The following is a 27,275-nucleotide window of genomic DNA, read 5'->3' as shown; positions in this document are numbered from 1 at the left end:
CCCTCCTTCCACGACTTCACTCAACAAAATCAATCAGGGTCCGCGTAATGCCACAGGGAACCCCCTCCTCCCTTAACACGTGACCTCTGACCTCAGCGGGGGTCCTCCTCAAACAGCGTAACACGGATTTGTCTGTGCTGCCTGTGTCCACTGTGTCAGACGCTAACAAAGTCCTCGTGTTTGGGGGAGGAGCGTGGCCTGACCCTGTCCATCCCTGACAATAAATCCAGCTGAGGAGTTCAAGGTGTCCTGACCTGCACACAACCCCATCTCTGGAAACACAGCTACACGCTCCAGCTGAGCCCCCCCACCCCACCCTCCTCCATCTTCCCTCCCCAAGCTGAGGGAGAAAGGGAGGATGGTGAGCACACTAACACATTTATTCACTCAATTCACTTCACCCAACTCTGACATCTCAACAATTGGGTAGCCTTGTTTCTGTCATGGGGGAGCCGGGTGGGGCGCAGAATTAGCATAGCGTAATTACACCAGGGAGAGATACAGACTCAAAGGAGCAAGACATAACCCATAATTTGCCATTGTGCTCCCTATGCAATTGACGTTCAGTCTATGATATTGGAGATAAATGTCGGAATTCAGGCTGTTAGTTTAACTGATGGTGCATTCAGTACAATGATAACCACAGTCTTGCACACAGTGAATTTGATGAGCAGACCCGCAATGGCTCTTCGCCACTTTCCCTCCCCTCCAAAGCGTATTATCATGCTAATCTAAAAGAGAAGAAGAAATACATTTGAGTGAATGAGGAAATATAATGGAAAAGCAGGGACCTCTGGAACTAAGTGGGTGGGGGGGGGGTTACAAAAGAGAGTATATTCACACAGCTCCGCCTGCACAAAGCAGGGTGACAAATGGACACAGACATTACGCTGGCTGGTTAATTAAAAGAACATAGCCTAATTAAAAAGATCTTCGTCGTGAATGAGCCGCCTCGACGCCGTAGCTGACCTGTGTCTCCCACACATGTTGGCCACAGAGCAGTCAGTCTCTTTGGTTTATATTTAATTTTCACATTAGACGGGCCCTGGCTGGCGAGAGGCAGACTCCGAAGGGGAGCGCCCTGCAGGAAGTGAGACGGGCGAAGGGCGGGGTTAGGGGCGGAGTTGCAGTTTGGACAGTCAAAGAAACTTCTACAAGAGATTTGATTAAATTTAATTTCTATTATATAAAACGATAGTTTTGACCCAAGCACTGTTTTAGAGTTGGTTCATCGGGGCTGTGTCCGCTCCAGCAGCTCTGACTGCATGATGTTGAGTTGAGTTAGCACAGCAGTGGCGGGAGGCATTCGCCAAACCCATACTGGGGTTTCCCACCAGGCTTGTCGTTCATTAAGACAAGCAACAATTTCAAGCCCGGATGTTCCGCTCCTATCTGATCGTAGGTGCACAATATGGAGGCCAAACGTAGCCTGACGTTCACAATAAAGTCAAAAAGCTCAGAGGTGGTGAACAAACGTTTGTACTCGTCAAGACTTTCACTTGTACACAACTTTTCATGAGCCCACAAAAACTCAACATGGCCTGCTGCTGCGCCGTGCCAGCACCGACTCTTCCAACAGTAAATCTGGGCTTATTAGCCTATTTTCCAACTCAACATGAAAGTTTTTGCTGCGCTGAGTAAAGTAAAACACAAGTGTTGCTCAACCATGAAACTAGCGTGATTTTCACAACATAATGGGGTCACCCAGCAAAAAAAAAAAAAAAAAAAAAAAACTGACTCAACACATGCCAAGAGAGGAGAATGGATGATTGTCTTCTGCTTTGGTTTTAATCAAAGTAGAGGTCTAAATAAATCACGGGCACTCCTTCCAACAGCTTTCTCTGTTTAAGTTCTTCTTTAAACCTCGACACACAGCTAGAATTCACACTGCTGTCATCCGTCTCCAATAGAGAATCTGACATTTTGAACCAAGAGGTGCAAATATAGAGGCAGAGCAATCCTCCATGGACAGGGAAGGCCGTGACGAACGGGTGTGGCGATCTATATTTTAGTGAATGGGGTAACTCTTGAGACAGTTTGCATTTGCAGAGTTGTTTATGTGCAACCTTGAAAAGGTAGCCTTGAAAACAAGAGAATAATTCAAAAAATCCATTTTGACACTCTGGGTTTAATCTGAGATCCAATCACGACACAAATGACCACAGTAATCTATGTCTTAATATGCTATACCACTGCCCCCCCCCCCCCCCCACACACACACACCTCTGTGTGAGGGGTGTGACAAGTAGAGGGTGTCTCAGTTAGCTTCCAGCTAAAAGTCTGTGGCTGGCGGTTTTCTGAATGTTGGGAATCTTCAAGAAGTAAGGGTTGGTGAACCAAGGTTATATTAGATGGTGTGTATCACTCACACACTCACACACACACACACACACACACACACGTAGGGATGGCTCACTAGCTCCGCCCTCACCAGTCCAGGAGCAGGTGCAATGGTGACCGCAACCATGTTGGTGTTACTCCCCATGCGAGCTGAAAATGTCCCCCAAGAGAAGTTACACTGAACTCCAATTTTGTTTGTAGTACTTTAAGTGGTACTGCTGAGTACTTGGCCCCTTGTAAAGTTGAATAGATGAATGAACTGACATTTCATTTTCCAAATATCAGGGTTGCCTTCAACACAGCAATATTGAGCACAATCCCGTCTCAAAGGAGCATCTTGTGTCCAACAGGCGTCAAGCTCCCGGACTTCTTAGCATGTCCTCCTGCGGCAACAGGCTCACCCAGCCCCTGCAGCCTGTGTGTGTTTAGCTGGAGGGTTTCTGTCAGACATGGCCTGAGAGTGAAAGTATGAGAGTGAGTACGTTGCCCCCTCACTCCTTTCATCCGGCTGCCTGTCTTTGAGTTGTGACATTAAGGCAATAACATGGGTTGGTGGTGGGTGCTTTGTTTACCCTGAGCTAGTTTTCATGCCATCAGTCAACGGAAACTGCCCCACGGGGAGTGACAGTGAAGGGAAGGAGGAGACGTGGGAAACCAATGAAGAGACATCAAACAGCCGTGGAGGATTCATTCTCTGGACCGGCACTGAGGCTCGTGTGGCTGAGTGGGAGGTGTTTTGTTGTGTTTGTGCCTCTGTCTTGGAGGAAATATGTTTGCAACCTCAGAGTAAATTAATGAACATGTTTGTCAGCTCCCAACAGCCATCCACATCACTGCAGGTGCGCGCACACACACACACACACACACACACACACACACACACAACTGTTTACAGGATTACATCTCCACAATAATCCAATTTTCTCTCTCAATCCACAGCCGATGTGAGACATTCAATAACAATCTAAAACCTAAATGTTGTGATGTTGTTTAAAGACGCTGCTAATATTCCACATGACCTCTGACCTCATGACCATATTTACCACACAAATCAATCATGAGAAAGGTCAGCCGGATTTACCGCCTGTGCCGTTCATTAGGTGAACAGACGGATTACAACTGACAGCTTAAGGCTTGTTAATAACTTGCCTGGTTGCCCTCGGGGTGCTTAGCACGTACGAACAATTAGTATATCGAGAGAGCGCGAGAGAAAAAAATACCTGTCATTAGTGCAGCAACAACAAGAACAACACACACACACACAAAAAAAAGAAAAACACTACATAACCTTTTCACAGGAGACATTTAAACCCATCAAAACACAGCTGTAAATAGCATTAAAAATGGCTGTGTTCTATTAATTACCCGACAAGGTTGTTTGAGTGAATGAGCGTGCAGGGAACCAGAGCTCAAGACCTGTGGCACCACAACTGAACACAGCCAGTTTCAATGTTTCCAATTCTAAATGTTTGCAGTCAAAAAAAACAAAAAAACAAAAAACAAAAAAAAGTCTATTAACATCTGAGATTTACGGCGTTATAAAATCCAAGCACCGGGCTGTGGTGCATTTTAGTGTAAAGATGTGAGCTTGGCCGATTTTCAGATTTTTTTTTTTTTTTTCACAAAAAAGAAGTTGACGTCTTCCATGAAAGAAAATATCAATGCTCATTAGTTTTGGCCCTATTTGCTGTAAGGTGGAGTAAACACTGTAACACTTGTAGGAATGGAGCGGCTGAACAACTCCTGGCCAGGACTGATGTTTAAAAGAAGAAGCGGACAACAGCAGTAACAATGAACAGAAGACAACTTGACCATAGAAGAACAACAACACGGTGACGAAGGAGGAGAGCTCTTTCCAGGAGCCGACGGCCAAGATCCATTCATCACATCTACTGTGTCTGTTGTTGTTGTTTTTGTGTGTTTTTCTTCCTGTAAATGTCTTGTAAGATGGTTAATATAAATGCAAATAATAATCATTATTCTGTTGCTCTCCAGCAGGGGGCGCATGGAGGTTTTCCTGCTTCTAAGCCGCGGGATGGTCGAATTTTTGTAAAAAGGAATGGAAACCAAATGTAGAGGCTCACTTGCGAGCACGCCAGGCTGATCCGTCGGCGAATCCCAGCTTCCTCCGTTCTCAGTGGCTTTTTCTTTCATCCTCAGAATCCCTGCTTCTTAACTGTTGGTGACCTGCCTTGCTGCATGAACACAAATTCTCCTGCATTCATCAAGTAACCATGTGACTCTCGCTCCCGCATCAACAGGATGGCTGTAAATACGTCGGTTTAAGAGGTGAGGACTGCAATGTTTAATTCTAGCAAAAATTCCAGACTTTTGTGTGTCAATGCTTCAACATTCCAAGATGAGACCACTGATGCATTTTTTAATTTTTTTTTTTGACGGAAAAGCAAACACGCACACAGAACGAGAAGAGTTCACGGCACTGGAGAGGAGGAGGTGTGTTTTAATCACCCTGGACCGCTGCCCAGTTTGGATTCATATGACACTAACCGAACCCCCACCCCACCCCCAGCTTTAAAAATAGCCTCAATTCGATGGAAACAAGCCCGGAGTTCTGAGAAATGAAGCAAAATGACCAAGCTACGTGTAGGCGAGCAGACTTATCTTACACGCCGTGTCCAAGCCAAATATTCGCTGCACATATGGTGACCACTAAAATATACACAAATAATACCGCAAGAGCTACAGTATAGATTGGAAACAGCCAACACCCAACCCTGCATGCCTGCAAACAGGTAACACCACAAAAGCACACAAAGTCAGGGTAAAAAAAAAAAAAGAGCCCTGCGCAGTCTAAATTTAACACATTCCAGATTTAAGCATGAGGGTAAGCAGAGTGTTGTTTGCAGAAAATCAGCCACAATTCCTATCTGCAGAGCACAGAGCGCATGCATAAGAAATCGGATAAAGAGCCTGAGGGAGGAAGAGGGCTGGGAATCCAATCTGAGTTTTATAAACCATCAGAACCTTTCACTTGAAATTAGGGCTTGCGGAGTTTAACTTCATGCCGTCCATTCAAAGTGTGCAGAGTGGAGGAGGTGTGACGGGCCCCGGCCAACTTTTCAAGGAACAAGGTCAAACTGGTCTGCTATATTTGGAAAGTTTGGAAATGAGATGCGGTTAAGGCTCTCATTGAAGCTACACATGTCACGTTACACCGCTGCCAGTGTAAGCCCATTTCATTTTCAAACTCTCGGGGGAAAAAACACATTTTCTATGAACACTTAAATAAATTAAATATGTGAATACTTGTCACCTTGTGAGTGTGTGCAGACTGCAGAGCAGGAACTGGATATGATGGGGCCTTGCTGCGAGGAGGCAGCGGCTCCAGATAAATAGGACAGAAAAAAGAACTTATCTTAGGTTTTTAATTTCCTGCTTCATTTCACGTTTCAGGACCATAAAAATTCTCATTTCCAAAAAACTGCAATAAGCAACAATGAGACATGATCATAACTCAGAATTAGTTCCATGGTAACTAAGTAGGGCCCCCACCCGCCTCACCCCTCCCTCCCGCAGTCATCCTAATTGCTTTGGCCAAGATGTGACAAGTCCAATAATCGCAGTGCGACAGATGATCAAAAGGAAAACATTAAAAAAATGGTCCTCGCAACTCTGGACCCGCTCGGCCAGAAACTTCCACCCTGCACGGACGTTCATTCTTCAAAAGTGCTCTGCAGCCGCCAGAGAGAGTTTGCTTCAACTTTACAACCTCCCGACTGTCCGCTCGCAGCGCGTCAATCATCAGTTGCCCCCTGCTGAGCCAAGCGCCTCTCCATGGTGAGCGGTGGGAAGGCAGTTGGCGGCGCATCCTAGCACCAGAGTAAGTCTGAGCAACTTCAAGTTCCAGAGCTGCGGGGCGGTTCGGTCAGGTGGCAACTTGAAGTAACACGACCAAGTGTACGCCAAAATGTTCAGACAGGAAAAAGTACCAAAGGCACCGAAGGCGCAGCTGCAGGTTTGCTAGTGGATCTGAAGAAAATAAAATCCCAAGCCAACTTCCAGCAGCCGCTTTTACACGAACTCTCCGGCAGCGCAGTTAAAATACTCTGCGCTACAAAGCTCCGCTTGTTCACACAGAACCCCGAGCCGGTGATGCCGACAGCGTGGAAGTTACAGGGCCATGGCGCTCTGCAACAGACAGCGACATGTGAACCCGCAGCTCCCCTCACACAGCCATAGATGCGTGCTATCATTTTGATGTCGAGAAGCCTGTAAATTCAGAGTCACATTTCTGCTATCGTGACAACCACAGATGTCTTTCCAATCATATATGATAGGAATGCATCATAATTATTTTCCTGCCGCTAATCCTGATAGCTTAATTAAATCCAGAGACACAGAGTGGAAGTGATCAACATAATAGAATCTCATTTGTAGCTACGGTACAAGCTCATTGAAGAACTCCCTAATAACACACTTTGTCGGGAAGATGACATGATGCACTGTTTCACAGTAAGAATGTTGTGTTAAGGTGACAGTGTTTGACCGTGCAGAGGAAGTGAAGTGCCGCGGAGGAACATTTTAAAGGCGCAGGTGTGACATTCACACTCCCACGGTGACTCCACGGCGTCTCAGGACGTGGGCTGGCACTCAGTGACTCTGCATCAAAGAATTGCAAGCATCCATCTTTCTTATTAAGTTGGGGGGGGGGGGGTGTTCTGAATGAGGAAGTTGGCGTCCTGTCACTCACAGAGAGATGAAGAGGGGCGTAATAGCAGCTCAATGATGCCAAACCTGGATTGCACGCCGATCGTCACCAGATTTATCCATGCACTCATTTCCAAATCAGTCTGAATCGATGTCGCCGTATCGGAAATACCCGTACCGCAATAAAACTACATGAAAAATACTTAGTTATCTTAAAACTGCACAAAGCAAGAGCTTAGACATGCGGCTGAATCTTAAATGAAAGCTAAAATTTTATAGTCTGGCAGTCAGTCCAACGCTCCAGAGTTTAAACAACAGATTTACTGAGAACGATGCCAAAACAGACTCAGCTGACAGACTCTCAGGCCTCGTCAGCCAACTTTAATGAAGCAACATTTTCCTTTTCAAAGAATGAAAATAACAATAATAATAAAATAAAAAATAAAAAAACAATAATGTCTGGATCAAACTGGTTTTCTCTCGTTATCTCGTCATTCCATCAGTTGTGAGATTTGACCGAAGGCAGATTGGGTGTAGTTTCGCGAACGTCGATGCCAAACATCTCCTCAGGACAAAAGGAAGGACAATTTTGACAGAAATCTGACGCAACATGTCAGTAACAACTTCTTGTGTTGAAAACAAGACAAATGTCTGCAGTGCCTAATGTTCTTTTTAAGAGTGTGTATCAAATCAGAGAGTTGGTGAGACGCCCTGGGTGTCGGGCAGGTCTTTCCAGGGAAATAACTTCTGACACAAAGATGGATGGTTACATTTCCTGCAGCAACAGCGGCCGTTTGTTAGGAGGAAATAGGACAGTAACTAGTCTGTTAGTACACGCTGGCAGAGAAATATCCTCACCAACAGGAGAGAAAACTCAAAGAACTGAAAAATCCAAGAAAAATCACGTCGCACTGCGGCCCGGCTGATGATTGAGAGAAGTTCCCCGGTGAAAGGCAGGAGCAACCGTCAACAAACGCCCGGCAGTGAAGATGGAGGTGCGGGCGAGGAGGAATGCTGGCGACGGCAAGCTTCGCCGCCAGCAGCAGAACCTCGAGTTCCGGCCTCTGGTCCCAGGTCCAGAGTTTTGCACGGAGTACCACTTGTGAGAAGCGCGTTTGTCACGTCGAGTGACTGCACAGCAGGAGCAGACGAGTCAGAAACAATCGCCACACTTGATTTTAACTGAAGGTTTGAGATCTGGTGATCAATGCGATGACAAAGCAGTGTCGTTCTGGCGATCCGCTGCACGCCTCCTCCTGGGGGGGGTGAGGTGGCCAAGACTGTAACACATGTGAACTGGATTTTACTTATGCAAGCTCTGTCCCCTGACCTGAAGTACTTCATTTTAGAGCTGTAAAAGATTAATCGATCAAAGAGAAATAGATCTTGACCCATTTGAGGACTGATGAATGGTTTGAGCTTTTGCTGCTTCCCGGCGCGTTAATTCTTTGAGCTCTGAGAAACTCTCATGAGCATTTTTCAGATCTACTTGTCTTCATGTAGATTAAACGATTCATGGATTAATCGTGAAAATAATTTGAAGGATTAATCAAATGAATCACAGGTTTGAACTCAAAATAAAAGTTTCAGCCCGACTTTGTTGGGAGATTTGTTTCAGCGGTGGAAAACGAACCTCTAATGTGTTTATTTGAGGAAAGTTTCTCAACTGTTTAAGCTGTCAGTCAAAGACGCTTTAATACTTGACAAGAACAAATCTGCAAGCTCGTTGTTGTTGTTTTTTTAATAAATCAGAAATCTGAATGTGACAGGAAAATTGCTGCTGTAAATGTAAAAATAATTTATATTTAGCTTCATTTTGGTCTCTGTCATGGGAAAATGTCTCAGCTCAACAATCATCTTTTTCCCAAGCAGCAGCGCTCCCTCATCTGCAGTGCACTGCCGGCTGCAATTCTCTGGTATTTGAGTCATTATATCAATCTGAATTATGAGCTGGCACAGTTGGTGAAGCGATGTTTAGAAATTAATTTGGAGAAGATTCATAATGTACATTTTCAGTTTACTGCAGAGCCCTACCGCACGCCGCGGAGGGCGGAAGGTGAAGACGGTGCTGCGAACATCTCGTCTCAATTAAACTTTCACATCGGCTTTTAGTTTTTCTCCAAGAAGAAGGAGAGAAGATTGGGAAGTCGGGGGGGGGGGGGCTGCTTGCTCCATGTTCAGCCTGGCTGGCTAATCAATGATGCAGGAGGTCTGCCCTCATTATGGAGTGATTAAGAGATAATTTGGAGCAACAAACCAATACACTTTTGCTTCCCCTGTCCACCCACGCACGAATTCAACAATCAATAAATGGTATATGTGGCAAGAAGCAATTTCCAGACGCACTTGTTTCCGTATTTCAGTCTCCCCTTAAACGGAGAAGGGAGCGAATCGAAGGTGCAAATGTTCTCCATGGAGCTGAGAGAGGAGTGTGTGGTGATGTCTCTATTAGCCGTTTCTTTTGGGAGTTATTATACTCCTGAGCGGAGAGCGTTTTAAAATAAACTGGATTCGGGGGATTGCGGGTGACGTGGCTGAATGGGAGTTTTGGGCAATTTTTTGCGCTTAGTCATCAGCTAATAATCCTTTAAAATGATGAAAATCCATGCACATACGAAGCCGCATTAGCTACTTCTTCTTTCCCATGAAATATGCATGAAAAATGACAAGGATTCATTTTTGGATGATTCATATTTCTTCCTTTCAACAGAGATCCTTTTTTGTGTTGTGCATGCTGCTTCCCAGCTGCCCTGTGGGTAGCACGCACAACCTCCTTGTTCCTCAAATCAAAGTGTATTTTTGCGCCTATGATACTATGTTGTGAATAGGTGCTCTTTCATCTGAAGCTGATACAGGGGAGACGAAAACCACAGATGTACAAGTACCACGACCCACTGCAGTATTTCTTCGACACAAGACAGAAACCTCAGCGAACAAAGGTGAACAAAAGGCTTTAAAAATAGGTTTGCATTTACATTTCCCACCACTAAAGACCTACAGCAGAGCCGTGTGTGCGTAACACTGTTGGTCTGCGAATGCGAGATTTAGGTGCACAATGTTAATTCGGCCTCAGAAATATACTCAAGAGGTCTCCGCCGATTTATACAACTCACAGTAAATTCAAGGGTTTAAAGATCTTACTGCGCCACATTCAATTTAAAGCGTTAGTGCAACCCTATTTTCTTCCAGAAAAACATCCCTGACATTCAAGCCCTCGTTAAATAAGGTCTCACGTAGCTCATCCCGCTGATGGTGGCCAGGTAAATATCATGGAATTCCTCACTGGATGGCGCAAGCGCACGCCACAGAGACGGGGCACACTGAGCGTGCTCGATTAGCAGAACTGGCTACATCCTGCTAACCTGAGTCCTGATAAATCATTCAGTAGTGCCGCTCTCATAACCTTCCAAATATCATTTGCCAGATATTGTTTTAAAAAAAAACCTACAAGCCCTTCTTCAAAGTGTTGACAGTACTGGTAAAATAACGGTCTCTGCTACCTACAACCGCACCACCTTTGCCCTCATCGCCCCTGCAGTCCTGAGCGAGTCGGAGACACCACAGCTCTCTTCGTAAGCGTTACAGGCATCCAAAACTTCAGCAGAGGAGCAACAAAAAAATATCTTCAGACTTGTTAAGTGCTTGCAGCCGTCCTGAGACAACATCAGAACGCACTGATGTGAAGACAACATCTAAAACTACATCTGCCAATTCTATTTTAATACCACGTTCTGCTACCACCGGCTACCTCAAGGTGCCCACTTCTTTCATGCAGAAATGGCAAATCTTTACATTATATCGTATCATACACACACACACAGGACAATTAATATTCTTTAAAACCCAGCTATAATTCCAGCTGTTGCACCGCCATGTTGAATGTTGCAACAGTGGCACCACACGATTGTTTTCATCATCCGCTGATCGACAGATCCGTCGGTCCGAGTACAAGTAAAATGTCGAGGAAACGTGAAGAACGCTCATCGTAACCGCCCACACTGATGGGTTCTAACTTCTTCTTCTGTCCAGCCAACATCCACAACTCAAAGACTCATAAATGGCACAAAAAAAAGAAGCAGCAAATCCTGATATTTAAGCATCCAACAACATAAAACATTTGCAAAATTTGCTTGAGAAAGGCTGATAAGATTAATCAACTACAAAAATATGGCAAGTCACTTTCCTTCCAATGACTAATCAATTACTTGTCGTGGCTCTCTTGTTTAACCATGTTACAGAGTTATGTGCTCTCACGGTCCGTAGAAGGAAGACCTGACTGCACCCCCGTTTTCGTCTGTGCTCCTGAATTTTTATAACTTTGGCACACAACGATCTTTGAAAATAAAGTGAGCGTAAAGCCCAGAAAGCGATCTGAGGCAATCTGCTGACGTTGCGAGGCGTAGGTTAATAATTCCCCTCTAATTGTTGGACTCCAGCCATTGTTCTCCACCAACTGTAACCGGACAGACATCCAGTGTTCCCGCTGCGCTGCTTGTGGCCATGGTGGGTTGGCAAGCCGAGCCCGAGTCCATGTTCGACAAGGGGTTAACGTCTCTGAAGAGCAGCTCGACAAAACCACAGGAAGACAGCCAGTCTGGATGGACGGTCTGGGGCCTGTCACGTGTCCAGTTTTGTGGTGCGCTGCCTCCCACCGTCTTCATCTTCTCCTCCCTCTCCTTCCCTCTAGCCTTTCACTGAACTCAAAGCTTTTCCTCCCAAAAATTTACGCACTCATCAGCTCTGCTACAGTTTCCAGTCCTGCTCTAACCACACCGCGGCCGCAGGAGGGAAGCCACTGCACGCATGTTTTTGGAATCAGAAATAATTAGAAGCCTGCCAAGGATTCAAATGTAATGGCTGATGATTGGCCTCGTGGGAGAGAAGGATGTCAGCACCGAAAACAACCACTGTATTCACCTTCACTTCCAGAGGCCTGAAACTATAAAAGGCAAACAGATGGAACTCAATTGGCAGGATTCTTCGTGTCTGCGCTACAGGCCATCTGTAAATGAACCTTCAGAATCATGCAGCCTAATGTACCTGGGAGATACTGTGCATTGAATCAGCAAAAAGACAAGAGAAAACTCTTCCAGGCACAGTTTTGCTCACTTGGAAAATGTGCTGAAAACATTTTTTTTTTTCAAACAGGAAGAAAGAAAAAAAAAAACTCGCAATGTCAATCCAGGACAGTGATGGAGGATCCGCTTCATCCGCAATACAAGAGGCCATGAGGCGGATCTGCCTGCGATTCTTCAGGTGCCCATTTGTAATGCTTGATGCAACATGTTAATGCGATTCCTTAGCAGCTGTGGTGTAACGGGGCCAAACCTGGGGGCCACGGCCCGGTGGTCGCCTCTGATAGCCTGGACCAGCCTGTGCTGTGTCAAACGTAGATTATGGATGACGAGGAGGCTGTGGGTGTGACAGGTAATAATTCACTCCCCAGGGGTCTCACACCCTTCAGTGGACACGACACAACCACCGGGGGGAGGGGGGGGCACATCCTCACAGATCCTACTCTCCCACAACAGGAGGCAGGGTGCTGATTGGCTGCCCCGTTGCCGTGGGTAACCAGCCATTATCGAAATGAAATATGAGGTAGCACAGACCGCTGCCTCTCTCAGGTGCAGGGCCAAACAAAGTTCCATATGTCGCGGATGAGGAGCTGAGATTAACTGTTGCTTCCTGGAGCACAGCGCTACGCCGGGCCATTCCTCAGACGGTGGCAGTCACACAATGGCGCCGTGTGCTCGAAGGCCGAGACACTTCAGACAAATCACTGTTGTTGAGGTGCCACAACAACAGCCCCAAAAAATATTATCCGATGCTCTGAGGTTTTACCGAGCTTGAAATGGAGGGAGGAATGAGCATGAGTGCAGCCATTCAGCCGCTGCAAGTAGCCGGGAATTTAATGTCTTCATGTGTCCCGCTCACCATTTCTCCTCCGGCCAATTCTAACCGCAGCCTAGTCGTGTGTATGTAGCTACATTCAGCTAGATAGCACTTTAACTGAATGAGGGGAATGGAAATAGGCCCGCTGAACGTCCCCCAAGGGCCACAGTCCTCAGCCCTGTTTAGGAGCCTATTTCAACCATCATTACCCTGAGGACCATTACTAAGATGCCATCTGCACACACGGGGGCCCCTCCACCGGGGCCTCTTGTCATTTCAAACTAAAAGCAAGTGCCGAGATGGAAATCGGAAATAAAATTACACACTGGTCTAAATGCACCATTAACCATGCTAACTGAGCGACGGACCTATCAGGTCCTGGAAATGAGAGCTGAACGAGGAGCGAGCTATTCAGCGGGGACGAGGCAATGAATGCACTACACGTACTTTACTCCCTCACACTTTCAACTGTAAATCACCCGTCAGCAGAATGTGACTTTCCTAATGGTGTTGTCAGAAAAACAGGAGGGGAAAGAGGACTTGATTGTTTGTGAGTGCAGGAGACTGCTACAAACGAGGGCTGAATTTAGATTTGTGAGCACAATGAGGAGGGAACGATTCTGGTGGTAAACCGACTCCAGCTGCAGCTCTCTTTGTTTGCACACCAGGAACATGTCAAGTAAAATAACCTGAAACCACACTGCAATGTCCTCGGAGCAGCGCAGAGTGCTAAGTCACTGTGTGGTGGGAAACCACAAGCCATCAGCGGCCTCCCGGTCCTGTGATGTCACTGCAGCAGCTGAGAGGAGGCAAAAACCAGAGAAAATCACAAGATCCTTCCACACTGTCGCCACTTAAACAGCTGACTGCTCGGACTGAGGCTGCATGGTGCTCGTCAACGACACACAGAACAGCAGCCACATTCTGGATGCGCAGGTCAGTCACGGCGAGACGAACCTATTAACATCTCAAACACACGAGCCAGGCTGCTAACAGGTTGGGGTTTACATGCACAGTGGCACTCCAGCGAAGCTGCAGCTCGATTAGGTCATTAACCGGACTGCTGTCGTTGTCCTGGTCGACATGAACCAGGGATGTGAGTATGTTGGACTCCAGAACAGCAGGTGGCAGTGTGCCCCCCTACCCCAACCCCTTTACAACTGGCTGCAATCAGACTTCTGTCTGATTCATCTTTAGCCTCACATTGCGTGCAGGTTAGCAAGCAGCGTTCCCGTCAGACAAGACACTTCAATTCAAAAATGATGAAAGACAACTCATTAAACTCAGACACCATGACAACAGTCTTCCTCATCCGCCCAGAAACACCTCGCTTTCGCCCCCATGACAGAACACTCAGTGACCGTGTGCTGCTAAGCAAGGCAACACAGTTGTGTAGACCTGCACAGGACATGATCCTCCTCTGCACATGTGAATGCCTGGAGTCCATCCTTCTCATTGACGGACATGGTTTGCTCCCACAGGGCGAGGTGGGAGGCTGAATCCTCCGCAGAGACAGCAATAGCCTGTTAGCTAACTCCTGGCATGTTACTTTGTTTTAGCTAGCTCTGTGTACACGGTCTAGCTTAGCAACAAATGCTCAAAGTACATCCCAGCGAGGTGATGAACCACCTACTTGGCTCTTGTGAGCTTTGTTTTTTCTTTTTTGGAACCTCTGCTTTGGAACACTACAGAGTTAGCACAATAGCCTGTTAGCGAAGCATGGTTAGCTTGCTTTTTGCTAACACTACCCTGAATCTGCAACACTTCACTCCAGGCAAATACTAATTGACCATAAATTGAGAGGAAGACGTGACAAACACGCGGACACACACGCGTGACTCAGCCTGGGCTGAAAGGTTCATTTTTGCCCTGTTTTTCCACACCTAGAAGAGTGGATTATCCACTTGGAGCTCTTCAGACGTCTCTGCAGGGGTTGCAAGCGCGATAAGTTGTTTAGATGAGTCCTAACTTAGCACATTTTGAATACCACTGTACAGATTTATTTAATCAGATGCAGCATTGAAGCATAATTTGCAAAAACAACCCACATTGTCTGGGTATATTAATCCAACTTGAAATGATACAAACCTCACATTATTTTTCCTCCTCCTGTTTTAGTGGGACTAAACCAAATACCTCCGCAGGGATCACGGAGGGCACTGGCAGCAGCCAGGCGAGAGGGTTAATTCTACCTTAGCCAAGATCGAAAAAGTAGTGGTGTCCTCTATCTGTGTTTGTGAACCGAAGAGATTTATTTATTGTTGAAATGTTCTCCACCTCCAGTGAAACTGAACACCCGCTGAGGGAGATGAGAGGGGCTAATGCACACCAGGCTGAGACAAATCATGAGGATGGCTCAAGAGCAGCTCTGGGCATCCATTTCAACATAAACAACCACCAGCGGCGCCTGCTGGGACTCCGAGGAGGGGATAACATTCGTTTCGGGTCGCATGGCCACGTTAGGCAACATCGTCTTTCTGCCGCAAATCTGCGTGCAAAGGCAGGAAAAACCTGTTAGAACAATGAGCTCATCGCCCCCCCCCCCCCCCCCCCTTTGAGTTTGGCATCAAAACAGCTGAGGGGAAGCATGAGAGCCCGTCAGAGCCCTGCAGAGACGCGGGGGACGCCTCTCAGGTCTGCGGAGCACAACAGTTCCCTTCAGCTGACACTCGCCCATCAATGAAGTCATCAGTAAAATAAAAAATAAATACAAACAAACTGCAGCAGCAACAACAACAACAACGTTCTCCCCCAAACCAGCAAGGAGTAATGGGTGAAGGTGATCTGTGGTTAGCAGTTGGAGATTGGTGAGATATATCTATAGATATATCTATAGATATATCTATAGATATATAGATATATCTATAGATATATCTATATATCTATAGATATATCTATAGATATATCTATATATCTATAGATATATCTATAGATATATCTATAGATAGATATAAATATCTATCTATAGATATATAAATAAATAATTAAATACGTGAGAAACTGAGTCACAAACCACCAACAACAACAAAAAAACTCGCGGAGGAAATTAATGAGGATGAAAACTAAGAATTGCTGGCAAAAAGAAATCGACAGAGAGAGAAGCTTCTTCTCCGGAGCCCAAAATTCAACTTGAGGACGTTTGCGTTGAGGTTTAAACCAAAAGCCCTAAAAACAGTAATTTCTTCTCAACCGAAGCAAACTTGGGAGTTTAAAGGAGCCACGGAGCTCCAGCAGCATCGCCAAGTGTCCAGCTAGCAACGCAGAACCACTTCTTACCTTTCTTTTTTGTTTCCCTCCTTTCTTCATCCAGTTGGGGGGGGGGGGTAAAAATGAAATAAAATAAAATACTCGTCGTGTCTGCGCTGATTCAGTCGCAGAGAGAAGCGATAGAATCGAGAGAAAAGAGAGAGCGGGGGGGGCAGACTTGTTAGTTTAAGCTAGTTTTTCTCCGCCAAACGGTGAGTATTCCCAGCGCGCCACAGCAGCGAAAAGTCGCCTCTCACTCCTGAAACAGGACTGACGGCAGACTGGGATCACAACACTCCGGCGGCCGCTTAGGCCACACCCCTCGGAGCAGCGTGACAAGCGCTTCAACCAATCACAGCTGAGAATGCAGTTTCATCTCGTCTGTGATTGGCTAGATGGACGAAGTTTTCGTTGCTTGTCCCCGCCTTACTCAGATCACTTTTCGCCCAGATGTTGAATGCCTGAACAGCGCGTAAAACCAATCAGAGCCCAAGGAAGGGGATTTAAATCGGTGTGTGTGTATGTGTGTACACTATACATACATACATACATATCTATAAATACGTATATACATATTTACATATATAATTATATATATGTGCATGTATATATATACGTATATATACACATATGTGCGTGTATATATATACATATTTATGTATATATTCATTTTTCATATTATGATGGCAGGACTTCTCTGTGGCACCAAAATATTTGCCTTTCAATGATATATTACTGATATATTGACACAATTAGTAGCATCGCTGCATTTTTGAAAAATAAACTGGGCCATTTTGGGATTTAAGTTCAGTTTTGAGTGACTGTGCAGCAGGTCAGGGGTCAGGGGTCAGGGGTCAAAGGGTCAGAAGATCCAAAGAAGTTGAATAAAATATCAAGCAGCAGGTTTACTTTTAATTTGACACACTTGGTCTGATAACATCTATCTGTGTTAGTTGAAACAAAAGTAGCCAGCAGCTCCAATGTGTGTGTGTGTGTGTGTGTGTGTGTGTGTGTGTGTGTGTGTGCGTGTGTGTGTTGGGGGGGGGAGGGGCTCATGCACATGCAGCAGCTTTAGTCCCTGAACCACTGGCAGACATCTCCCTGCTCCTGTATGTCAGACTCGTCCACTTGCTTCTCTGAATTGGCCACGGTTTGTCAGAGCCTTTGTATACGGGAATATCAGACAGGTAAACAGCTGCTAGGTCTCCTGTCGGGGGGTGGGGGGGGGGCATCGCCGGTGGTCTGGCGGTTAGGATTCAGCTCATGTTTGATTCCAGTTCAGGGGAAGTGTTGGTGGATTACTGGGCCTAGGGCTGGTCAGTTCTTGACCCCTACTAGTCAGTCATTGACAGGCAGACATTAAAAAGGCAGAGGCGGCGCAGACAGTAAAGAAAAGATGGCGCCTCTGGGCTCATGTACCCGTCTCAATCACTGGTGTACGACTTAGTCAACACAGCATGTTGCTCCTCTGGTAGCTGATGTTCCGCTCAGAGTCTGGCGCCTGGGGCGGCCCGTCAGTCAGGCAGAGCCCCCGTCTCATCCACATCTGCTCTCAGCCGATTCCGCAAAGACAAGATGGCCGAGGCTGCTGCGTCCGGGTCTCTGCAGCGTCAGCCTGCGTCCACTTCTTCTATGGTCTTTAGCAGGAAGTCAGACGGGCAGTGACCACACCGGTGAGAAGGCTCATCTGCAGGTACATGCGGCAGCTCGTTAATACGCTCATGTGCAGACAGGTGTGAGTGAGGCTTCACAGCTGAGTCGGCGAGCCAACAGGGAGGCTGCGGCAGGGGAGACGGCCGCCGCTCCTTCAGAATCCGTAGCTGCGGTGTCCTGTGGTGGCCGCCGACTGCCTCGGTGTGACCGTCCGCTCTGATGATGGCAGAACACCGAGTTATTGCTTTATGTGAGATCTGATCTGCTTCATCCAAATAAAGCCTGGAGCGACGAACCGTTTCATAAAACCTATGCAAGAACAGGTGGAGCCGTGATGAGCCCAAATATGAGTTTCTGTCCTCCGAAGAGGAATCTGCTTGAACTTGTAAATCACACCGTATTGCACCACGCTGGTGAACGCGTGACACTGCAGGGAAGTTTTCATTCAGTGCATCGGCAGGCAGCACAACTCAGAGGCTGGCTGGCCGTCCAGCGACAAAAGCGGCACCCATTCGATGCTCGCTCCCCCTGGGGGCCCTGTAGAAGCGCCCTTGAGCACGGTAGTGAACTTAGAGGCGCTGCTGATATGCGTGTGTGTGTGTGTGTGTGTGTGTGTGTGTGTGAGTGTGTGTGCAAATAAAGACCATTTCCATGCATTCTATGGTTAAATGTTTAATAACAGCCACTTATAATTAAGGTGCGTTCAGCAGGTCACATGGATTCATGTGAATTTTCTCCAGTGTGCACCTCAGCATGATGGCTAAATGACCATCGAGCACCAAGCAGGAAGGCGGGGAGTCACATTTTCATCAGCGATCACTCAGCCGGTCATTCTTGTTTTGGCTCATCAGCTAATTGGGAAATAGCGAATAATAAATATCTGAGAGCTGGAGATTAGTCATTTTTGTGTCGTTCAACAAACGCACCACGACCCAGAGATGTTTCACCAGGAAAGAAAACAGGGGGAAGCAGTGAACCTACGGAGGCTGAGAGCCGCCGCGCTTGCCGTTACTTTCTGAAAGCTGTAATCTAAATGCTTAAAGAGCGGAAGTTAATTGTCGCGCAACCTGTCGATGTTGTCAAGAGCCACAACTGCGGACTCAGAGGGAATCTGGTGCGTTTCACAAGATGCAGAGGGAATGTTACATGTGTGTTCTTTGTATTTCACACTGTATGTGCGCGGAATAAAAGCGGAGGAGAACGTGTACTGGTGGCAGCTAATTAGTTGTGGATGATGATGATGCGTGGAACATTCCCAGGAACACCCGAGCAGAGGAACTGAGGCGTTTGATGCTCATCCGAGAGGCGGCCATGGACTCATCCATCTCTTCCATCTCCATCTCAGCCTGTCCTTCTTGACCCGCTGCTCATACGTTCAGAAAGGAGTAGAGAAGCGCAGCCGTTATCTGCCGTCGCTGTGAGCCGTTCAGCGTTCGGTAGTCAGATTAATGCGATGGCCTCGCCTCAGGTCGTACTTGCTCATTACTCCCTTCTTTGGCCTCCACCCACAGAGAAAATGGTTGTGTGTTTCTGGTTTGCTCTGACTCAAGTCTGTCCAGTCTAATCCCGTCATGTCTCTTGGCAGAGCCACGCTGCCTGTTGTGGTGAGAGATTTTTTGAGGGGAGGGAAAGGACACAAGCTCAGAGGGCCGAGATTCACATGTGGATCCGCTCAATCCTTGGCCACCCTCAGTTCACCGCGGTCCTGGCAGGGCGGGCGCCTCGTATGGATTCACAAACTCAATCCTCAAAGAGATTTGTTTCCTCAGTGTTTGATGCGTTCGAACCACGTGATCTTGAGAACTCGTTTATTTTTGTCACATTCTCTACCTGATAGTGACCCAAACGCCACTCATGACAAAATGTCGATCAAATCTGCTGTAGCTAGAAATCCCTCCTCCATACAACGAACATCCGTCCCCTCAGCGTCGGAGCCTCGAATACGCCGCTGGCGCCTGGAGGAGATGCAGCGCTGACTTAGAAGTTTGGGGTTGGAGATAAAAGACAGATGAAAGACAGAGATGACAAGGAGAATGACTGAGATCAAAGCTCAGGCGACTCCTGCAATGGTTGTAAGTGACATCTGCCACAGCTGAGAAATCAAAACCTACAGCAGCTAGCACTCCTGCTAGCATTAGCATGCCTCCCTGTTACCAATGGAACCACCACCATTGTTGTTTTGACTCCTGGGCCTCGAGGCAACTGCGTTCAAGGGCTCTGATTGGCCAATGGAATGCGAACCAGGTCAAACGGACGGGAGACTCTACAGACCCTGAGTTGCTTTTGGAAGATTTGAAAATTCAGATTCAGTTTAGTCTCGTTGATTAAAATGAAACTCGCAGCAACACTCCTGGCGCCAGAATACAAAACATGTGACCACGCAGACCTCGTGGAAGCTGCTTGAAACCGGGTCCTGTAACATTTAGGTCGAGTCAGGACTGTCAATCATGCTGGGGGGTGGGGAGGTGGGGGGTGAGCAAAACGGCTGGCCTGTTTTGGAGTCCGCTGGAGCAAGTCGATGACTCACCTCACCTTAGACCCAATTATGAGACACAAACAGAGGCTACATACATCACGCGTGGTCCCTCTGGCCTCTTAAAGGAGGCAAAAGCACTGAAAGCTGACAAACAGAGCGGCCTCGGAATCCGGTTTAATGATGACAATGTTCCGCTTTTATTATCTCTTCCTCTCGCGGTACTGCCGGGACAAATCTCTGAACCAGAGACGGCTGAGCTCCTCCTGGAAGCTGCCTGTCAGCGATCGGGAACATATCGGAGCGTCGCCCCACGACAGGAGCCGACGCGGAGCCGTCCTTTATGTGTTGTTTCGTTTTAAGTCAAACTGACACTGGATGACTTTGTTCCTCTGTGGCGGTAAAGTGCGGTTAACGCCGCGGCGTAAGGAGACTCAAGGTTTGTGTTTTATGACCCTGTTACTCATTAACACACTTACTGAACAATGCAGTCTGGAAGATAGAGAACTCTTTTTTTTTGCCCTGAACTTCTGCACATTTGATCTGAAGTCAAACAATTACGGCCACATTAAGCGTTAACTTTTATCTCCAACGTTCCTCTACACTCACACCAGCCGAACTGAGATGTGTTGTAATTAAATTCAGTGGGAGAAGACCATCATAGGACAATATGAGATTAAATATCCTCCCCAGTAAGAGATATAAAAATTTAATTAGTGTCTGATATTTCCATTCCTCAAGAAAAGTTCAATTACCGAGAGAAAACACTTCGGATTACACATGCAGATTCTTCTACCACTCTGGGACAGCCAGACTCAGCCGGCACGCCACACTTGAGCTGTTCTTTTCAAAAGTTTTATGGGCGGACACGGCGCAGTAAACCCACTACGTCCCTGAAACGTCGACTCTCGAGTTCCCAAAGCGACGCTGCAGCTCCCAGCTTGGAATCAGGAGACTAGAATCAGTAACGGCGCAGGCAGGTTCTGTTGTGGTGGGAGGACGCGGACGCCTCTCCTTTGTCTTCTGCTACTTTTTGGGAACAAAACATGACAATGTGGATAATTTGAGTCAGACCTGGCGCGCATCGTTCCTCGCTCCGTATCTTCCTGCGTGGCGATGAAGAGCTATAAATACGCTCCACACGGCAAAGAGCAGCACAAAATGTGGGCTAGACATCACATCACGCCGGGCTTGTGAGGGGTCCAATCCCTGGTTTCCTCTCTACCGGCGCGCCTCTGATCTGAATGTGTGTTTTAGTGTATTCGTGAGTCACATGTGAGTATGAACGAGTGATGACTTCTCAAGCAGCCACAGTGAACACGTCCCGCCATTTGGCTGCCTCGCTGCTGCGCTGAGCGCTCCTGGTGTCGGTGGGATCTTAATCCAATACTGGGAATCCTAATCCCCAGCAGGTGTCTCATCTAAACAGAGATTAGGAGGGATTTGATTGTTTGTTTATCATCAGGTCAGGGGTCATCTTCAGCCCCCCCCGTTTCTGCCTCCTTACATACAGTAGCTGCTCAAACAAAATCCACGCCCGCACCAGTGTCTCCTGTGACGCGGCATCAAGCCGCCAGGCAGCAGCGTATGTTGCACGCGAAACTCCATCTGCTGAACTAATACCGACGCTGAAACGAGAAGGAAGTCACTCCTGATCGCAATGATGAGATGGTTTCGATCCCAGAGTGAAACGTTTGGGGTTTGCCAGTAACGTTTCCGAATGACTCACTTGTCTTAAAGCGTCTTTAATTATGACATGATCATCAGACGGCGTTACTGTTTAGAGGCGCCGTCAATGGCGCGTGTCAATCATAATGATAGTCTGAGGTATCAAATGTTATTTTCTATCTTAAAGAGTGACACATTTATGTCAGGATAATGGGATTCTTTTTCAGTGTTGGTCTCTGACTAAAGATGCCCCAGAGGAGAGAAGTGATAGACGACAATGTCAAACTCAGAAGCCTAGAATGGGAATTTTATAGTTGGCTTCTGTGTTATTGAAGCTCGTTTTCTTGAGTTAATGAGTTCATCGACCTTGTTCAAAAGTACCTGCTAGACACGCTTCTGTTTTCAAGCCTAATTAACCCGTTATCATGACGCGACCGCGGATATCTTGAGAAAAGGCAATAATTAACTTGTGATCATGAAATAAATCACTGCAAACAGCCTTTAATACATCCGGCAGCAGCAGCTGGTTGACGAAGCTGAGCAGCAACAAAGCGCCGCGCCATCCAGGCATCATCCGCGCTCCGAGTGAGTCAACAATTAAAGGAAAAGAACGGGTGATTATGGAACTGTCACAATGCTACGTCTCCATTTTAGCACCTTTTAGCTCGTTTTCTGACCCTGAACTCTTCCGCTGTCTCGTGTCGCTCATCTGCTCCGTTTCCAGCAGCAGCAGGCGGATGTTGGAGCGTCAATAAGACGTTCCTCTCATGAGAAAAACGCAACTTTAAACACTGAGAACGAAAACGACGAGAGCTGAACCGGGTCCAGAAAAAGAGGGGGAAGTTATGAATCAGCTGTTCTGACAGGACAACGGACAAAAGTCAAACAAACAGAAGAATCAAATTTGATCATTTTCACTCTAAATTAGTAATTCTGCTTCTGTTTACTGCAGCACAACTACACACATGCTCACCATTATGAGTATTAATCACATGACGAGGTGGGTTTGGAACGTCAGTCGCCGGGTCCGTGAACTGAGATGTTCATTGTCTAATCAACCGTATTTTTAAGACACACAAAAATGCTCCATACTGGAAAAATGTTGGTTTTCTTTCCCAGTGAAAGAACACACTTACTGCACTGAAATTAACTAAAATTCTGCCTCTAAAATTTCCACAGCACGTGGAAGTGCAGGATGTTCAACCGTCGGACAGAATACGTCTGCTACTTCTCCACGACATCTGGAACCTTCAGAGGTGAAACAGTCCTGCCGCGTCAAACGCAACCCTCAAGGCTACGAATGGCGAACATCCAAATACAGAAGCAAGAAGGAAAACTGGTTTTGAATATTTTGAATTATTTGGGTTCATTCAATCTTATATTTTAGCTTAATGTCCTACCCACTGTGCTTCAAGATGGTGGACGTTTCCGTAAGGTCATGAGGACGCTGACGCTGCAGTCTGAACTCCTCCAGCTGAAGGACACCCTTGGAGCGCCACCCGTCCAGCGTCTGCAGCCAAACAACCAGCGTGTGTCCAACATCCATGTGAGCGAACGCATCATGAGGACGCTCATGATATTCAGCTGGGGGCTGGCCTGAGTTTACATGGTAAACATATTCACGCCTTTGTTTTGTTTTTGAAACCAACGCTCGGGACGAGAGCTTAATGAAGCACAGAACGTCTATTTATGAAGTGTCTGCCTTTCCATCTCCTCCCAGCTATTTCTCCTCTGCTCATGTCACGCCGTGCTGTCCCAGAAACAGCGAACATGTGAGAAGGAGACAGAGAGATCAGCGGATCCGGATGATCTCAGCCCGTTTCAGAGCCATTATTGGTTCTACATGAGAGCACAGGTGAGCAAGACCCGCCTCTGCCTCTCGTCGCTCAGCAGCACTGCACAGGCGCCTCTATCAACGCAGCTGGAGCCAGATGTTAAGGTCCTGCTTTGAAACGCGTTTATGACCACAAAGACATCGAGCGAAGACTGAACTGAGAAAAAAAAAGAGTGCCAGAACTTTAATAATGTGGACATAATTGTTGTTATGTTGAGGAAGGTAAATTTACACCCCCCCCCCCCCCCCCCCAAAGAAGCAATCTTTTTAAGATGGTGCGTGTCGGCCCAGTTGGAGCTCCGGCGGCGGCGACCTCCTGACCGTACATGAGTCTAAATTTAAACATCAAGAGTTTCAATCCAGTTAGCAACACGCGAGATGTTGGTTTCAGGAAGTCTCGACGAAAGAACGTTCACTCAGGGGATAAACCGTTTTTTTTCCTGGGAGATCGTAGGTCTCTGTCCAGAAGAGCGCAGCCCCTGGGACACGAGAACCCCGTCTCCTAGCTGCACGGACAGTTGTTGTGGTGTCAGGAAAGGATCTTGCTATTGGTTCTCCAGCCAACGTTCCACCCAGTCAAAATGTAACAAGCGGAGTTTGAAGGGTTATTGCCTTTTTTAGCTGCAGGATGGAGCGTGACAGCTTTGTTTTGCAATTCAGTTTTTCTCTATTGACAACAATGAAATAAGATATTTTAAATTATTTTCCTTTCTTGCAAAGTCACTTACTTGTTCTTTTTATTGGCTTTTAACAGCGAAAAACAAATCCATTCCTCGGTTTTGTGCCAGTAAAACATAAAATCTGATCCTCTGCATGGTTGGATTCATTCCTTCTCTGCTTTTACAGTCGCGAAAACCTTTATGAACAGAAGCTACAGGAGAGGACGAACCCACCTGAAATAATGCAGAACTCGTTTTAAATCCAAGCAACAGGGGCAGTTTAACAACCTACTCTTGAAGCTCAGTTTGTTGACAAGCAAGCACCAATAAATAGAAGGCTTTACTTTGTAATAGCATGTCTGTGGCAGGACCTCCGCCACAGTAATAGAAAATAGAAAGCAGAATCTGCTTGTTGTTTATTTAAATTACATTTTAACCAGTGAGTCTGAGACTGCAACACTCATCTTTACCAATAATTGCAAAGAATTAACAAGTTGATTGGAGCTCTTGGACAGTAACGTCAATATTTTCACAAAGAAATGACTCTGACGAAGGGAGACCAATCTGGGCCTCGCGGCTCCTGGAACCACTAGCAGCAAAGCTAACGTCATGCTAGCGCGACTCACTTTCAAACTCACTGAGAACCTCGGGTGTTATCACAGTGTAACAAGAGTCACAGCCTGGGGAACAAAGCCGACACCACCCAATCGTTGCTGAGACCAGAACCAGATTTGGAAAACTGCGTTATTGTTTCAGGCGTGACAGGAAAACGCTGGACAGCCGACAATCTCTACTCCTGCTTTGTATCAGCAACAGTGCCCCTGCTCCAATTATCCATTTTCATTTCCAGTGTATCTGACAAATTCCAGTCATTCCTGCGGGAAAAAAACCCACTTCACTTCTGAGATCACCATCGTTACAAGAAACCAATACAAGGAAGGTCAATCGCAACCACAGCAGCCTCAAAAAATGTCTGCGACAGAATCATGAAAGGTCGAGGCGACAGACATAAAACAGGGGCTGCACGGGGAAGAAGAGGGATTTCTGAGGAGAGTAACCAGAGAAGAAGAAGCATGTTGGGAAGGGATATGATTCAATGTTTGGAGGGGAAGGGTCAATGTGAGGCATTTTTCAAGAGATGAGTTTTCACTCCCGGGCAGGGAGCGACTCCTCTGTTATGAACGAGAAGGTCATTCCACAATTAGGGAGTCATGGATCGATGACAAGGCAGAGGCAGGTGCAAGAAAAAGAGAGAGAGAGGGAGGAAAGAGAAAATGGATTGGAGTGCTGGTTTTGTACTGTAATGGGGTTGAAGTAGCAATTTGTGCAAACAAATTAGCAATACATACCCTTGACGTAATGATTTGTTGCATAAATGAAATTAACATTAATTTTCAGGGACGGCAAAGATAACTCAATATGGTGTTTGTCAAGTCGAGTAATGCATCAGGGTCAGGATTAAATCCTTACAGCCCATGGAGACTCACACTGTTAACTGTTTAAACGCCAAGATATCAAAAGACGGCTAAAGTGGGCGCAGACGTAAAGGTGCACTTTGTAAGACTGACAACAAGCAAGGCTCCGGTCTCGCAGTACCACTTTCGTCCCTCGAGAGGCGATAGTGAGTCACTTGCTCCACTGAACCACTGAGAGAGTCATGTGGTCATGTGGTTATGACCTATGTTGAGGCACCATCAGAGGAGCCATACCTGAAAGGAAGAGTTTGACATTTTAAAGAAGACAATAAATTATTATTCAATGTGACAAATTTAAGTCGCTGCAAAGACGCCTGGGGAGGAATTCTAATTAGGGGGAACTACCAGGCCAGGTGTTTGTGAATAACGGACAGCTAATCCTTAGTCAGTTTTTTTTGGGGGGGGGGGGGGGGGGGTCTGGTGCTACTGGCCCATGTGACTAATCCTGCTCTTTAGTTCCTTTTGGCTTGATATCCAGACTCAGTTAGCCGGAGCATCAGTTGATTATGTCATTGTTTTTTCTAAAAACCAAAGCGCTTGTGGATTACAGAGCAGACAGCTGGATTAAGATCACGGGGATTATACCGGACGCTGCTCTACTGTCAGTCTCCGTTAGCTCCAAGCTAAATGTATGTGGCCGGCTCTTTCTGCATCCTAGATTCTCAAATGCAGGAGCGCTGCGAGCTACCTAGACATCTATTTGTGAGTGCTTGAAAGGCAAAATACACTTCCTTGAGGATATATTGCTTTAAATGTAAGAGTTGAATTAGAATCTATGAATTTAAAGTACAAAATATACATATATATACACATATATATATACATATATATATAAATATATTTGTATATGTATAAAAAAGATGATGGAGTATCAACTGCTTCCTCTCCCTTCTTCCATATTTGAAGCATCAGAAGACAGTCTGGCCTGAGGGCTCGCTGATTATTGTGAGCAATCATCGTCCTCCAACCGCCACCTCACGCAGAGACTCTAACTTTGTTGGCGAACAATTCTTAAAAAGCCTTGGCAGCCCCCCCCCTTTTATTTTTTTTCTTGTGCCTGTGGATGTGGCAACACTTAAAGGGGCTTTCAGAGAAAAGAAATTGTTGTGATTTAACAAGATCACAATCTCTTCTGTAAAAAAGAAAAAGAAAGAAAGCAATACACAAACCAGAAAAAAGAGAGTGTCTGTAACAGGGGATGAGATGGGAAGAGAGGAGGGCGATCTGTGGGAGAGTGTCTCAAAAACGCTTCAGAAATCCATCAGTGTGGCAGTTGAAGGGCCCAATTTATAGAGGAGGGGATTACAGCACCAGATTATCTCAGCAGAGTTATCACGGCTGCCCTCCCAAATAGAATCATCCCCCAT

At 46.4% G+C, this 27,275-nt stretch overlaps 1 protein-coding gene across 14 annotated transcripts in view; it reads right to left on the bottom strand.

Moving 5' to 3' along the window:
- The window catches only part of sema6cb (semaphorin 6Cb), a 250,140-nt gene that overhangs the window by 155,576 nt on the left and 67,289 nt on the right, over positions 1-27,275 (bottom strand). For 3 of the 14 annotated variants that reach the window (XM_086217689.1, XM_086217683.1, XM_086217692.1), the window contains exon 1: positions 16,177-16,347. The exons of the other annotated variants lie outside the window; for them this stretch is intronic. The gene's annotated coding sequence lies outside the window, so the exon portion shown is untranslated. Of the gene's footprint in view, positions 1-16,176; positions 16,348-27,275 lie in introns of those variants that run through there. 14 annotated transcript variants of the gene reach the window in all.

The sequence above is a fragment of the Aulostomus chinensis genome, chromosome 11 (assembly GCF_037954235.1).
Source record: "Aulostomus chinensis isolate RoL2024-O1b breed Wild chromosome 11, RoL_Achi_v1.0, whole genome shotgun sequence".
Classification (NCBI taxonomy): Eukaryota; Metazoa; Chordata; class Actinopteri; order Syngnathiformes; family Aulostomidae; genus Aulostomus; species Aulostomus chinensis.
This window is presented reverse-complemented; position numbering and strand designations above follow the sequence as displayed.